A 15,514-nucleotide genomic window follows, 5' to 3' on the forward strand; every position below is an offset into this window, starting at 1 on the left:
TCAAGGTGATGCTTCCAGTATCGTCGCCAAATTGTTGAGTTGAAATGAAGACTCATAACTATTTTAAAAGGTTTAATCCATAAAGAAATGAAGCACCACCGGCTACAGGACTGGAGACTCCGGCTGGCACCACAACTGTTGGTCTTGATTCCAGGTCCAACCAGATGTTCTAATGTGGAACATACTGATCGTGCCAGGGATCAAGACTCAAAACACAAGAGCTTGTGCATGCAAGCACGAGGAAACTGTACAAATAACATATATGTAACACATCTTCCCCCTTTACTAAACAATAAAAACTGTAATCTAATTAACACATTTGTTCTTGATGGAAGCAACAAAATCAGACCTCCAATTTGGTTTTTTCCTATGACGTTTGCCAAGTTCATCATTGTTACTAATACTTTCAGAAACAATTTTATTATCAGGTTTGGCAATAGAACATTCAACAGGGTGATCAGAACTTGCAACAGAATCACCATCATCTAGACCATCACCAAGTCTAGACCCTTTTCCATACTTAGAATAGACATTTATGTCGCCCTTAAGAACAGCAATTCTGTTTAAGTTCCAAACTTTGGTTTTATCAAGTCTGACAGAATTCTTGAACTTCTACAATTTCAAATGGACCCATGAATTGGCTTTCGCCTTTTTTCACTTTCCATGGTTTTTCCACTTTTACTAGCATGTCAACTTTTACAATGGGATCATGAGCTGACCCCTATCATATCTTTCTTTATTGATGGCATGATTCTGAATCAAATTCTCCTTGACTTTCATGAGATCAATATTAGGTTAGGTAGAAGGAGCTAACCACACAGGATTACATTTAGTTCTGGGTACCCTACCTCTCATACTCTCAAAAGGAGAAAACCCAGTCATAACATTAGTCGAAGTCCTAAACATCCAGACAGCTTTGAAAATTTATAATTCCCACATTTCATTGTCAACTCCTCCAATTTGGACTGCACTCCTGAGAACCTTATTGAAGCGCTCGATAACACCATTCCCGCTGGGGTTATACAAAGGGGTGGTGGCATGAACTATGCCAACCCTCTTAAAAAATGCTTTGGCTTTGTTGGACAAGAACTGTACTCAGTTGTCAGTGATAAGCCGCACTGGTAAACCTTCCTCAGTAAAAATCTCGTCCAGGAAAACCAAAACATTGTCAGTATCTACTTTATCAATAATTTTGACTACAGGCCATTTAAAAAATACATCAATAGCTGCCAAAATATATTCTGAATCTGGAACAACTGGTCCCATAATATCCATGGCGATGGTGTGCCAAGGATCATCTGGGATTACATGCACACCTAAATTAGGCTTGAGAGTAACCAAAGTTTTATCAGCATTTGCACAAGTAATGCAGTTTCTAACAAAGCGTTCAATGTAAATGTCCATACTTGGCCACCAAAAAAAAGTTTAACTTTCTGCTTCGTTCTAACAATGCCAGCATGTCCATCATGACCATGAGAAACAATAGTGTGTCTGAGTTTACTTGGAGGAATGGCTCGGTCACTTCTCTTGAGTATATTATCAACTAATGAAAGTTCATTTCTTATCTCCCAAAAACACCTGAGATCAGAATCGATGTTTTTTTTCTGTGGCCACCCTTCAGAAATCTATTTACCAACCACACTTGGTAAAGGATTCCACTTGATTAATAGGTGGAGAATCCTCATTATGAACTAAAGCAACATGACCGTTATCCCAATCATTGTGAACATTCTCCCTGAGAGGTAACTGCATTCTGGATAGGAAGTCAGCAGTTGCATTTTCCTTCCCAGGAACATAAACCACAGAATAAATAAAGTCATGAAGACGCATGGACATACGTGCTATACGAGCTGACGCTTTTAACATACCTTCAGTGGTCAACAACCGTACAAATACTCTAAAATTCTCAAGAGCCCACACCACTGCCAAAGTGTACCTTTCTATAGTAGAGTACTTTTCCTCAGCAGGCGTAAGCGATCTTGAAGCATGAGCTATAATGCATTCTTTACCTGTGTCAGATTTCTGAGCAAGAACAGCCCCTAAACCCTCTGTGGTAACAATACATGGAAGTGAAGGATCAAAACTCGAAAGAGTAGCAGCGCAAATAGCATTCTTAATGTCAACAAACTCATTCTCACATTCTATAGACAAGCAAAATGTGTTCTTGTTCTTGATTAATTGTCTGATATGAAACACAGGACAAGAAAAATTAGGTACATATCTCGAATAAAATTCAGTAAGCCCCAAAAAAGATCTCACATCATCCTTTGACTTAGGATGAGGAGCTGAACGTATGGCCTCTACTAGATCACTTTTGGGTTTAATACCATCCTCCCACAGCTCGTGCCCCAAATAGGTTACCGATTTCACACAAACCTTACATTTAAAATGTTTAACTGTTAATCCATAATCAGAAGGCGCTGTAAGAACATTTTCTAGCGCTGCCCAATGTTCATCTGCATTATGCCTATAAACAAGGATGTCATCCTAAAAGCACACTGCATTATTGCAATTTCTCAAAATGTCTTGCATGACCCGCTGAAAAAATTCCCGCCGCGGATGCCATCCACCCCGAACGGCATTCTATTATATCTAAAACACCCAAAAGGTGTAATGAATGCCGTGTAATCTTTACTGTTCTCATGCAACACAATCTGGTGATATGCTGCAGAGAAATCAGTGGAGGAGAAACATTTTGCTCCACCAACGCTGGCCAACATCTCACAGATGCGTGGTAATGGAAATTGATCAATGATGATATTATCTAATTTTGCCATTGGCACGTTTGGCTACTACAATGGGCGAAACCCTTTCCGAAGATTCAATTCTCTCTATTATACCCTCTTTTACGAGAGAATCAAGTTCTTCTTTCACTTCGTCACGCACAGCAAAAGGAATATTGCGTGCCTTGTAAACCTTAGGACACAAGTCTTTTTTTAAAAGTATCTCATGCCTGAAACTATTCAGTTTCCCAATTTCAGTCCTGAAGACCATGAGAAATTTCTGTAATAGTAGATTACTCAATCCCTCAGATTCATCAATAACCATAACAGGATTATGACTATTAGGATTTAGGATGATATTTAGTTTTCCCTGCTCGAACCATCCAAGAACAGAAGGTCCTTTCCTCGAGACATAGAGTTTCGCAGTACATTCTCTGTTCTTGAATCTAAAGATTAGAGTTCTGAAACCAATAATGTCAATGCATTCTCCTGAATAACCCTCAGGGCTGATATCAGGAAATTCTGAATCTTTACCCAATTTCTCTACAAACTGAGAATTCCAAACCATTTCGTTCACAATGGAATAAGGAGACCCTGAACCAGCATACATTTTTGTGTTAACTCCACCAATAACCATGTCACACATAGGTTTCTTTTTAACTACAGTGTTATCAATATTGAGAATGGGAATTCGGTGTCTTTAATGTTGAGAACGAAAGAACCACTCTCACCACAATCTGTAATGGAATCATCACAATCACTATCTAAGCACTTGACCTTGTTATTCTTACTCTTCTTGTTGCAAGCCTTAGAAAAATGGCCTACAACACCACAGTTCGAACACCTCGGTTTAATTGCTGAACAGAATTTATAGTTAGCAAGGTGAGATTTACTGTTGCACCTAAAACACCTTGTGTTTTCTTTTGAATCTTCACTTTTCCCTTTAGAAAAATAAGTAGATTTCTTTTTTCCTTTTTTGTCTTCCTATTTTGAACCCTTTTTTAGCTTTACTTTAGCAACGGTATCATTATTGCTACTGTTTGTTTCCCCTTTCACCTATTTCGCACTTCTGCATGACATTTCAGATTTTCTCACAATTGCTAGAATGTTCTCTAAATCTGAATCCCCATTAATCCACAATCTCTCTTGAATTGTCTCATTGTTGGTATGCATTACCACCTGATTTATAATGAGATCCTCTTGTAGATTTCCAAATTTGCAGTCTAAAGACAGAATCGTTAATGCAGAAACATAACTATCAACAGTCTCATTACTAAGCTGCTTTCTTTGAAAGAATTTGTACCTAGATATGCCAATACAAACTTTAGGCGAACAATAACGATCAAAATCTGAAATAGCTTTTTCGAAAACATTACCATCACCACTGCTTTCAACCCTAGGCAATTGGTTGAAGGCTTTGAGACACTCTGGACCTAGTGAATGTAAAAAAATACCTTTCTTTTCAGGCGGTTTCATTTTACCATTGGCATCAAGTGTCTCAATATAATTCATGAAGTAGGCCTTCCATTCCACCCATGGCATACAGGGTGAACTACCCGCAGACCAAAAAGGCTGTGGAGGAGAAAGAGTGTATATCCCTGAGCACACATATCGATGTAAAGGTACACACACCTAAAAGTAACACTTGAAAAATAATTTAAAAAAAATGTCTTGTCGCACTTGAAGAATGCTTCCTCGAAGAACTTGCAGAAGGGACAAGAACGTTCTCGCCGAGAATTCGAGAGATGAGAATTCCAAAAGGGTACCGGTGAGTTGGATGTCGGTTTACAATCATATAACAACAAATCTGAAAAATGCTCCCCACGGCAAAAGCTCCGCACAACTTGCTCTGCTAATCCATAGCTCTGCACTTTCCAAACAGTTAAAACAGGAATAAGATATAAATGTCCCCTGCGTAGTCTCTCAGACAAAAACAAACTGAATTGAGAAGCTCGTACCTTGAGGACAAAATTATCCGCAACTCTGCTGAGTGAATAAATCGGGTTCGAACGTACATCAATTATCCACAGCTCTGCTGAGTGGATAAATCAGGTTCGAAAGTAGGTCATCGCGAAGAATAAAGTTTGAGGAATAACACGAAGCGGCATCTTTAAATTTCCAGAAATGACTTTCCCCCCAAAAAAATCCAAGCAGTAGGTTTGTTTGTTCAAGGTGATGCTTCCAGTATCGTCGCCAAATTGTTCATTTGAAATGAAGACTCATAACGATTTTAAAAGGTTTAATCCATAAAGAAATGAAGCACCACCGGCTACAGGACTGGAGACTCCGGCTGGCACCGCACAACTGTTGGTCTTGATTCCAGGTCCGACCAGATGTTCTAATGTGGAACATGCTGATCGTGCCAGGAATCCAGATTCAAAACACAACAAGAGCTCGTGCATGCAAGCACGAGAAAACTGTACAAATAACATATATGTAACACCCTGCAACCTAATGTTGCATAATACACCTATAAGCCTACCCCCATCTCCGAACCCTACTGCACTTGAATACAGTGCAGGAACACAGTGTCACAAACAGTCTCTTATGGATAGTACACAAGCTTTATGGCATGTAAAGGCAAAAAACTCCAACAAACATCTAGATGCTGAGCAGCAAAAAAAGAAGTGTTGCAGTAGGGGGGAGAGGCATAATGTTCATCTCGAGGTCCTGACAGTCAGTGTGTGACGCTAATTAAAAACTTGTTTCGCCGTCGCTATTCATCCCAACATTCAGCCATGACTACTTAACAATGGAGGACCGATATGGGATCTCCCTTTTGCCAGCTCACCGAAAGATGTTGCTCTTAGGAAATCAGCCAGCAGTTTAGGGGCCCCTAGAGGTTTAAGGTTCTGCTGTACATTAACACTCTTCTCAACATGGCACTCAGTTATTATGAAGCCTTTCTTTGTGTTCCCTTTTTCCCTTTCCCTTCTAGAATACATGCATGTAATCTAGCCTGTTGATTAGGACATTCTGTTTCTGGTTCGTCTGGTCAGCTGTGAAGTGTTTGTTCAGCTGTTGCCTTCAATAAATCAACTTGTTTTACCATGTAAGACGTTCAAGTTGCATCTTTACTTACTACAGGCTCCTACAAATTGTTTTCAAAATGTTTAAAAGACCAGCAAGACGAGAAAAAAATGGCGATGATATGACTTGCTCCGTTTGTGACGTTTTTTGAGACTGTCTATTAAATGTGAAGATCTAGATGGTTCATCTTTTGCAGTAGCCAACGAAGAGGGGGCTGTTGCCTCCGTTCAGGATGTAGTTGTTGGCGAGGGTACTTTTATGTGTGATGAATGGTGCAAAGCGATGGACATCGACCATGTTCTTAAAGCTGTGATGGACTTGGTCATGTTAGGCTCCAGGTGTGAGAGTTGCATTCTTGTTACAGTGCACCCTTATCTTAAGATCTTGGATGAATTGTCTATTTGTGGTCCTAATGTCCTCATGAGAGGAGATAGATTCATTCCCCTTTCTAGTTTAAGGATCAAACTTGTCAAGTTGGCTCATGAGGGACATTTGGGCCAAACGTTGACTCAACGCAGACTTAAAGCTGATTTCTGGTGGTGAGGAATGGACGAGCAGGTGTCTTCTTGGTTTGAGAAATATTCTGTTTGTAAGGAGGGAGAGAAAAGACTTAAAGTTGGTACGAAATCAGTCATGGGTCAGATTGCCAATCCAGGCAGCCCTTGGCATAGTATTTTCCTGGATTTCATAGGGCCTATGGACGATCTACCACACAGTCAACGTTTTCCTATTGTTGATGTTTTTCCTAAGAGGTTAAATGTGGGCTTTGTTAAAGACATTACCACTAAGAGCACGATTTCCTTCTTGAAGTGTTTGTTTCAGGAGGAAGATTATCCTGCTGTGTTAATTACAGATACTTGTACTCTGCTTCTTTCTCGAAACGTGCTCTTTCCTTGCTGACTGTGGTGTGGTGCATCATTGCACTTCTTTGTACAACCTGCTGGGTAATGGTTTGTGTGAGAGGACTAACCGAGTTATTACGGGCATAATTCAAATGTATTGTGCCAGTGGAAGGTTTGCGAAGGAGATGGTGCTGGAAATGGTATGGGCTTATCGCACTACTATTGTGTTTTTATCCAGGAGCCTAATTCGATATTACTATTTTATGCCCTTGTTCAGTTATAATGAATAATAGCCCTATAACGGCATAATAATCATATCCATATTCAGTCGTAGCACATGCTGTAACATTAAGCAAGGCTACTTCCCCGGCCCCCTAAAAAGCACAACGAGTTCTCTAAACAATCCAAACCTCCAGCAACCTGGGAAATCCCCCTTGCTTTTGTTTTGATTTCATCCGAGAACTCCTGTAAAGCACTGTAAGAACGGCCAGTTCTTAGTGACATCTTTATTGACGTCTTATGTCCAACCTTACGTCAAACCCGGCACCTTTCAGGTATAAATATACCAACGTTGCCTTAAGCAAACCCACGGTGGTGATTTTGGAGCAGAGCAGCTAACTACTTGCCCGAGAGCCCAGCTGATGCGAGAGCCCACGGACGCTGCCCCTCCTCTTTTGACGCACTGAGAGAGACGCTGTCTTTTCTCCTGTCGAGAAATCCAGCTCCGGTGTTTCCAGATACCTTCGCGGGTTACTGGGATATCGAGTCCTGAGAGAGAGATACCAGACCTCCTGCTTTCTAATACCCTGGTACGGAGCTGACTAAAACCTTAGAGAGAATTCTTGAGTCAGATTCTTGGCAAAACAAACTTAACTTAAACTGCTACTTACTTACTCCTTCCCACGTATTAGGCTTAGGTCAGGTACACCGGGGTAGGCGTATTTAGAAGCACCAGTTGAGTACGTTAGTCAATGTATATACGTATTTATCTATTTTAAAGTATCTTATGGCTAAGAAACCATATCAATGCTTTTACAGTATTATTTCTTAATCCTCCTTTTACTGTACGCACTTTACTTTACTATGAGTATTGCAATTGTGGCAATTCATTTCTCTTGTATGAGGAAGAAGACTGCTCCATAAATAACACCTTTTATTGAAAACGCCCGTCTTTCTTTTCTCTACTCTCTGGTGAAACTAAGTATGCACACTTGACTGAGCGAAATAGCGGTCTATTGTTTTCACACGACTCTAGAGATACACTCTTATTCTGAGAGAGCAAAGTTGTCATGTTATATGGTTGTCAGAAGCTAATCCATTCTTGTCTATCCAGGGAGGTTAAACTCCTCGTTTATTAGAGAAAGTTTCTAGTGACCTCTGAGCTAGCTGGCAAAACTAATTAAGTCTAATATAGTCAGTAGAGACCTAGATGACCTCAGTCCTACGTCTATACTGCTGAATATATTATTCCAATGTGCAGAGCCTATTGGGACTATAGGAACTACACTACATGGCGCCCAACGTTTGGTAAGGCGATAAATCTAACGCAAGACGTTAGAGTAACTCAGTCGTGCTTTTTCACACAGACCCCTTTTCCCGTAAATACTCCAAGACGTCTGGAGTGGGTAAAAGGTTAAAATCCGCCGGAACTTAGTAGGAAGAGATTCCTATGTATAGTTTTTGGTTTAGTCAACGTTGAAGGATACAGTGTTCCAAAATATTGTGCACCTAATCTTTGTTTCCTTGAAACCTGATCTGCAACCAAAAAAACTTCTGTCAGTAAAATGCCTGAAGGAGACGAAGAAAGAGATGCTACAGCATCTCGACTGTTGTTGGAAGACACAACTCTCCAACAGAATGACCCGAATGCTATACTCATTCCGGTCAACATAAGAAGAACTATAACTCTTAAACTTATAGAAAATGGACTAACACCAAGAGGTGGAATAGTCGTATTCGTAATTGAGGCTCATGAATATCGGCAGATTCTATTCATGGATAAACTTTCCAGCAGCAAACGCTGTCACACACGACTTCCACTATTACAAAATAGAGGAACCTCCGGAAGAGTACACCCCTTTCGAGGAGGTGAAAATACCAAGAGCACCTGCTCTGGTTTAAAGGCGCCCTAAAACATAATCACATCTCCAGGCTCGGTCCCCTAGGTAGACCAGGAGCAACGTGGCCGGTTCTAGCCAGCTACACACCACATCCCGACATTGAAAAAATGTCAGTACCAGAACTTTTAGCTCAGCTAAAACAACTGATTAAAATACATAGACAATTAGTCCAATAGGTAATGCAGACTTCAACAGCCCAACCAGCTATCAACATTCCACAGCTGACCCCTCATCAGGGGAACACAAACAAAATTACACCACAGAACATACACTCGTGTCTTGGTAAAACACCCGCAAAACGGGAACAAATTCCATTCTGGTTAGCACAAAAAATAATTCAAATAGAGGCAGTATTTCCGGATACTACCCCTACTGAGAAACACAGAATTCTGACTATCTGTGGAGGACTGTGACACTTGGGGCACAGTCTTTGCTTCCATTTACACAACAACACATCGTGTTCAATCCATGGCGGTAATACCAGATGTGCTGAGACAGATTCAAAATGAATACGGTCCAGAACCTGCTTTAACTCTGGGTATGAAATTACTGAAAGACTTCAAGCCGGTCTCGGCTATATTATTAGCCAACATAAAGGGAGAAGCAGCATCTGTGGCGATCCGCCAGAAATTGAAAGAAACGGATATAGCAGACCAACTAATTGAACTTGCCAGAATCATAGAAAAATCCTATGAAGAACTAGGTAGAGAGAGTTTGGGTGGGAAACCAGTAAAACCCCAACTAATTGAAAATCCTGAAAAAATATTTATTAAAAATAATATAAACACTCCAAAAAAGAGCTGGGATGGAAATAAACAATCCACTCCCAAATAAAAAAGATTCCAGTCCAGAGGAAGGTCTCCTCGGCGGAGAGAAAGATCTCCGGACCAAGGACACAAGTCTCCCCAGAGGGAGCCCTCTGAGAAAAGATACAACCTTAGAAATAGGGATAATCTGAAAAAACCTGATAGATATCAAGATATTGATACACGTCCCTCTCGATCTTTTCAAACTTCCTCGCAGAAATCGGAAAGAAGAGGACGGTCAGAACACAGGGAAGAGCACGTCGAGTCCAAAGACCAGGAACCTGCTCATCAAAGTAAAAAATTACAATTTCCAAAAAAAGAAGGTAGCCAGTATTAAAATAATCAAACATGCCGAGGATACTGAGGACACAACTGAAAAACAGAGAATGGGCCCAGACCATGCTAGACGGCGCATCAGAAGTGACCATAGCTCGCAAGATCCTGATGAATCATCTGGAGACAGTGGACACGAATGAATACATTCAGGTGGAAACTGCGGATACCAGAGTTAGCAAACCTCTTAAAATATACGAGATAACATTACGTATAGAGGGAGATAAGACTAGGAAAGTAAGGGGTCTATTTTGGGATAACCTTTCCAAAGGCTATGACATCCTTTTAGCTGAGAAAGACTGGCCCCCAGAGTTTGTCATGGAGTGCCCTCATGGCGAAGAAATGATTATGCCTGCCTTCTCAAATCATATTCCAATTCATAAAAAATATACATATGCAAGAAAATGGGCAGTAGCCCAAGCTCCTGCACTATACAAAAATCATGTTGGATGGGATGAGGACTCTCCTCCTCACAAAATCCAGTTAAAATGTCAACCCACTGCACAAAGGCAGTACCCAATTAAGCAAGAAGCTAAAAAGAAAGTCCGGGAGATCTTAGATCAACTTGAATACCAAGGGGTGATTCAAACATGCACCTCTCAAATGAACAATCCTTTGTTTCCTGTCTCCAAGCCAGATGAAACATGCACCGCTCAAATGAACAATCCTTTGTTTCCTGTCTCCAAGCCAGATGATTCATATCGTCTAGTTTTGGACTACAGACACCGTAACTCGTATTGCAAAACATTTGCAGTACAAAACTCACACAGTGCAGCACTAATGAATAACATCGTGCGCAAAAAATACAAAACAACATTAGACATCTCTAATGGATTCTTTTGTCAAAACATTGCAACTGAAAGCAGGTATTTGACCGCTTTCTCAATAATGGGGTCACATAATTTGTCGACTCCCACAGGGATTCAAGAGCAGCCCAGGATTATTCTCAGCAAGAGTAACAGAGTTACTACAAATATATGATGATGAGGCATTAGCTTATGTCGATGACCTCTATCTCGCAGATGATGACTTGGACACTCACTTGAAAAGAGTGAACACCATAATACTTGGGTTCGCAGCAGAGAGTTACAAATTCAACTTCAAAAAGTCACGAATTGCCCATCTAACAATCCTGTTTTTAGGATATGAATGATCAAGTGAAGGCAAAAGCCTAGCGGACACTTTCTTAGAGAAATGCGCTGTCCTCCAAGCACCAAGAACGCTGAAGAACTTACAATCAATACTAGGTTTCCTGAATTTCGGAAGAGCATACATTCTAAATTACGCAGAGAGGGTTAAACCTCTCTATGAATTATTAAAACCTGATTTTAAACAAATCAATTGGACTCAAAAACACACTGAAATTTTGAGATCATTGCAAACAGACATGTTAGCTAAAACAAAATTAAAAACTCGCGATAACACACGCAACCTTGTAATCCGAGTTATCCCAGGAAGATGCGGATTCACGTACCTGACCTCTAATGAGGGAGAAACGGTACCAATAGTTTACAAATCACATTTGTACACACAAGCTGAAAAAACATTCAGTATTACAGAAAACATTGTAAATGCAGTTCAAACAGCTGTAGCAAAAGAAAGAGTCCAAGCCGAAGGCAAAAGGATAACTGTTTTAACAGTAGAATTAGCCTTTGAGTCATTAACAAGCCCACGCAATTTAACTACCGTGGCATTGCTACAGAAAAAGTGAAATACTATTTTGACCCGAACATGAAAAAACTGAAAGATCTAACGTATGAAAAAGAATATCCTCTGCCAATCGAAATTCTGCCCCTACAACAGTACGCCTGTGTAATATATACAGACGGATATGCAGAACCCTCAGTTTGGGGAAAACAAGCTTACAAGGCTACGTGCGTGGTTGTTAAATGCCGGTGGCACAAAGGTAAATTGAGACCACTGGTAACAATGTCTCAATCTATAAAAGACAATTCATGTCAACAAACTGAATTATAGCTTTAAAAATGGCGCTCGATATTGCTGATCGCGAATTCCCGACACTAATAGTGTGCGATTCGCATTCCTGCGTCCAGTCTTACAATAATGATTTGCAGAACTGGGTTCAAAACGGTTACAAAGATGACACAGGTGCCACAATCAAGCAAAAAACGCTTTGGGAACAAATAGTTCTTTTACGAAAAGAACTACAAAAGACTCACGTGATACATACACGGAGTCATCAGCGTGATGGCGTTCACGCTGCAGGGAATTCATTGGCTAACACAGCCAAAGCGGAAGCAACTCAACCGGCTTCCGTAGCCACAAAAAAGCGTTCAGAAAAATACATAGACGGAGAAACCATGCTGGCGGTAAAAACGTCTTTACAAGGCAACTATGCAGCATTACCTCTGAACTATCCACTCAATTATACATACATAATCGATGCAAACTCCGTTCCTTTTGCTCGAATCCCTGGAGTGGGGGATAGAGTAATTCCAAACACGAACAGGAGAGTCTTGTTCATAGCAGACGCACACATGGGTGAAGGTCTAGGGCACCGAGAGATCAAGGAATCTCTGAGAGAATTACAATCAGAATACTGGTGGCCGGGAATGAGCCTGCAACATTACAAATTTGTAATGAGCTGTCAAAACTGCAACAGTGATCGCAGTGGCGAACCGGCCAGAGTAGTGCCAGGACCCCAAATAGAGAGCATAAGGCGATCTATACGCATAATCAAACAGGAAAAATGTGTCCCATTATATATTTTTTAAGACTAGAATCACTTAAAATGCAGACACCAGCGCTCGGCTGACGCCAGAACTGTTATAAAAGATTTGCGAGTCTATATCGGCACATACGCAATTGGCATGCTACATTCTGACCACGGTCCTGCTTTTAGCTCTCGAGCTTATAAGGAGGCCATGACCAGCATGGGCATTGCATTGCGGTACTCTGGTCCCTTCCATCCTAAGGGAAATGGGATTGTGGAAAGAAAAAACCGAGACATAAAGCAATCTATAACGGCGAGGGTATTAGGTTCGGGTGATGGGTGGGTCCAACATTTAACAAGTGTCCAACGTAGTCTTAATAATCTGCCAAGAAATTCTCTAAAAGGTTTCAGTCCGTACAAACTACTGTTCGGGACTAGAATGCATATTCAGGACTTAGATAGTCAGACTTCAGTGGTAGAAGAAAAATGCTTTGATATCCAAGATCGTTTGGCTATTTTACAGGACTTAAATGAAACAAGAAAAGACCTGAGCAACATAAAGCTAAAACCGCAGCCAACAGCCACTGAAGATAAACCACCTGTCCCAGCAAGGCCTGTCTGGATTCCAAAAATTGGGGATCTGGTCAGAGAGAAGATCGTGGTGAAGAAGGAATTTGGGCCTGCTTACAGAAAAGCAGTACCGGTCTTAGCTGTCAGCGGAACAAGATCAGTTGTACTACCGCCCCTTGCTGGTAAAAAGGAGAACAGAGTTGTATCAATCGACCTGGTGAAACCACAATCATGTGGCCAATAATAAGTAGTAGGCCCAGTGGACTCCCCAAGATGTAGCAGAACACCAAAACTCGCAGAACACCAAAACTCGCTACAATACAAGAGGTTCAAACTGAGAGACTAATCACATTTGATAAACCTACAGTGAATAACAAGCATTGGAAATGCAATAGGTCTCGCATTAGGAAAGTTTGAGCGATTGGTATTATAAATGACACTTTTTTTCATTTGTGTTGGTTTTGAAAATAGCAAAATTAATAGCTTTGTCAGTTACAATGTCAATAGTTTTAACTTTTGCAAATGTGACACCTATAGCATTTGTAATGCAATGTGTGTTGTATTTACGTGACTTAGATGTATTGATATTACAAATACCAATGGCTTTTAATTTTGTAAATAATGTGGTGGTGGTGCATGCGGTGGTGGTGCATGCGGTGGTGGTGGATGCGGTGGTGGATGCGGTGGTGGATGTGGCGGTGGATGTGGCGGTGGATGTGGCGGTGGATGTGATGGATGTGGCGGTGGATGTGGTGGTGGTGGATGCGGTGGTGGTGGTGGATGCAGTGGTGGTGGTGGATGCGGTGGTGGTGGTGGATGCGGTGGTGGTGGTGGTGGATGCGGTGGTGGTGGTGGATGCGGTGGTGGTGGATGTGGTGGTGGATGTCGTGGTGGATGTGGTGGTGGATGCGGTGGGTGTGGTGGTGGATGCGGTGGGTGTGGTGGTGGTGGGTGTGGATGTGGTGGTGGTGGGTGTGGTGGTGGTGGATGCGGTGGTGGTGGTGGTGGATGCGGTGGTGGTGGTGGTGGTGGTGGATGTGGTGGTGGTGGTGGTGGTGGATGTGGTGGTGGTGGAGGTGGATGTGGTGGTTGTGCATGTGGTGGTTGTGCATGTGGTGGTTGTGCATGTGGTGGTTGTGCATGTGGTGGTTGTGCATGTGGTGGTGGTGCATGTGGCGGTGGTGCATGTGGTGGATGTGGTGGTGGATGTGGTGGTGGTGCATGTGGTGCATGTGGTGGTGCATGTGGTGGTGGATGTGGTGGTGGATGTGGTGGTGGATGTGGTGGTGGTGCATGTGGTGGATGTGGAGGTGATGGTGATGGTGGATGTGGTAGTGGTGGATGTGGTAGTGGTGGATGCGATGGATGTGGTGTTGGATGTGGTGTTGGATGTGGTGTTGGATGTGGTGTTGGATGTGGTGTTGGATGTGGTGTTGGATGTGGTGTTGGATGTGGTGTTGGATGTGGTGTTGGATGTGGTGTTGGATGTGGTGTTGGATGTGGTGTTGGGTGTGGATGTGGTGGTGGGTGTGGTGGTGGTGGATGCGGTGGATGTGGTGGTGGTTGTGCATGTGGTGGTGGTGCATGTGGTGGTGGTGCATGTGGTGGTGGTGCATGTGGTGGTGGTGCATGTGGTGGTGGTGCATGTGGTGGTGGTGCATGTGGTGGTGGTGCATGTGGTGGTGGTGCATGTGGTGGTGGTGCATGTGGTGGTGGTGGTGGAGGATGTGGTGGTGCATGTGGTGGTGGTGCATGTGGTGGTGGTGCATGTGGTGGTGGTGGATGTGGTGGTGGTGCATGTGGTGGTGGTGCATGTGGTGGTGGTGGATGTGGTGGTGGTGGTGGTGGATGTGGTGGTGGTGGATGTGGTGGTGGTGGTGCATGTGGTGGTGGTGCATGTGGTGGTGGTGCATGTGGTGGTGGTGCATGTGGTGGTGGTGGTGGTAGGGGTGGTGGGTGTGGTGGTGGTGGGGGTGGTGGATGCGGTGGTGGTGCATGTGGTGGATGTGGAGGTGATGGTGAATGTGGTAGTGGTGGATGTGGTGGTGGATGCGGTGAATGTGGTGGATGCGGTGGTGGATGCGGTGGTGTTGGATGTGGTGTTGGATGTGGTGTTGGATGTGGTGTTGGATGTGGTGTTGGTGGTGGATGCGGTGGTGGTGGATGTGGTGTTGGTGGTGGATGCGGTGTTGGTGGTGGATGCGGTGGTGGTGGTGGATGCGGTGGTGGTGGTGGATGCGGTGGTGGTGGTGGATGCGGTGGTGGTGGTGGTGGATGCGGTGGTGGTGGTGGATGCGGTGGTGGTGGTGGATGCGGTGGTGGTAGTGGATGTGGTGGTGGTGGATGCGGTGGTGGTGGTGGATGCGGTGGTGGATGCGGTGGTGGTGGTGGATGCGGTGGTGGATGCGGTGGTGGT

The 15,514-nt window shown here is 42.9% G+C and overlaps 1 protein-coding gene across 1 annotated transcript in view; it reads left to right on the forward strand.

The window, feature by feature from the left end:
* The window catches only part of BORA (BORA aurora kinase A activator), a 411,259-nt gene that overhangs the window by 26,339 nt on the left and 369,406 nt on the right, over positions 1-15,514 (forward strand).

Source organism: Lissotriton helveticus, chromosome 8 (assembly GCF_964261635.1).
Source record: "Lissotriton helveticus chromosome 8, aLisHel1.1, whole genome shotgun sequence".
Lineage (NCBI taxonomy): Eukaryota > Metazoa > Chordata > Amphibia > Caudata > Salamandridae > Lissotriton > Lissotriton helveticus.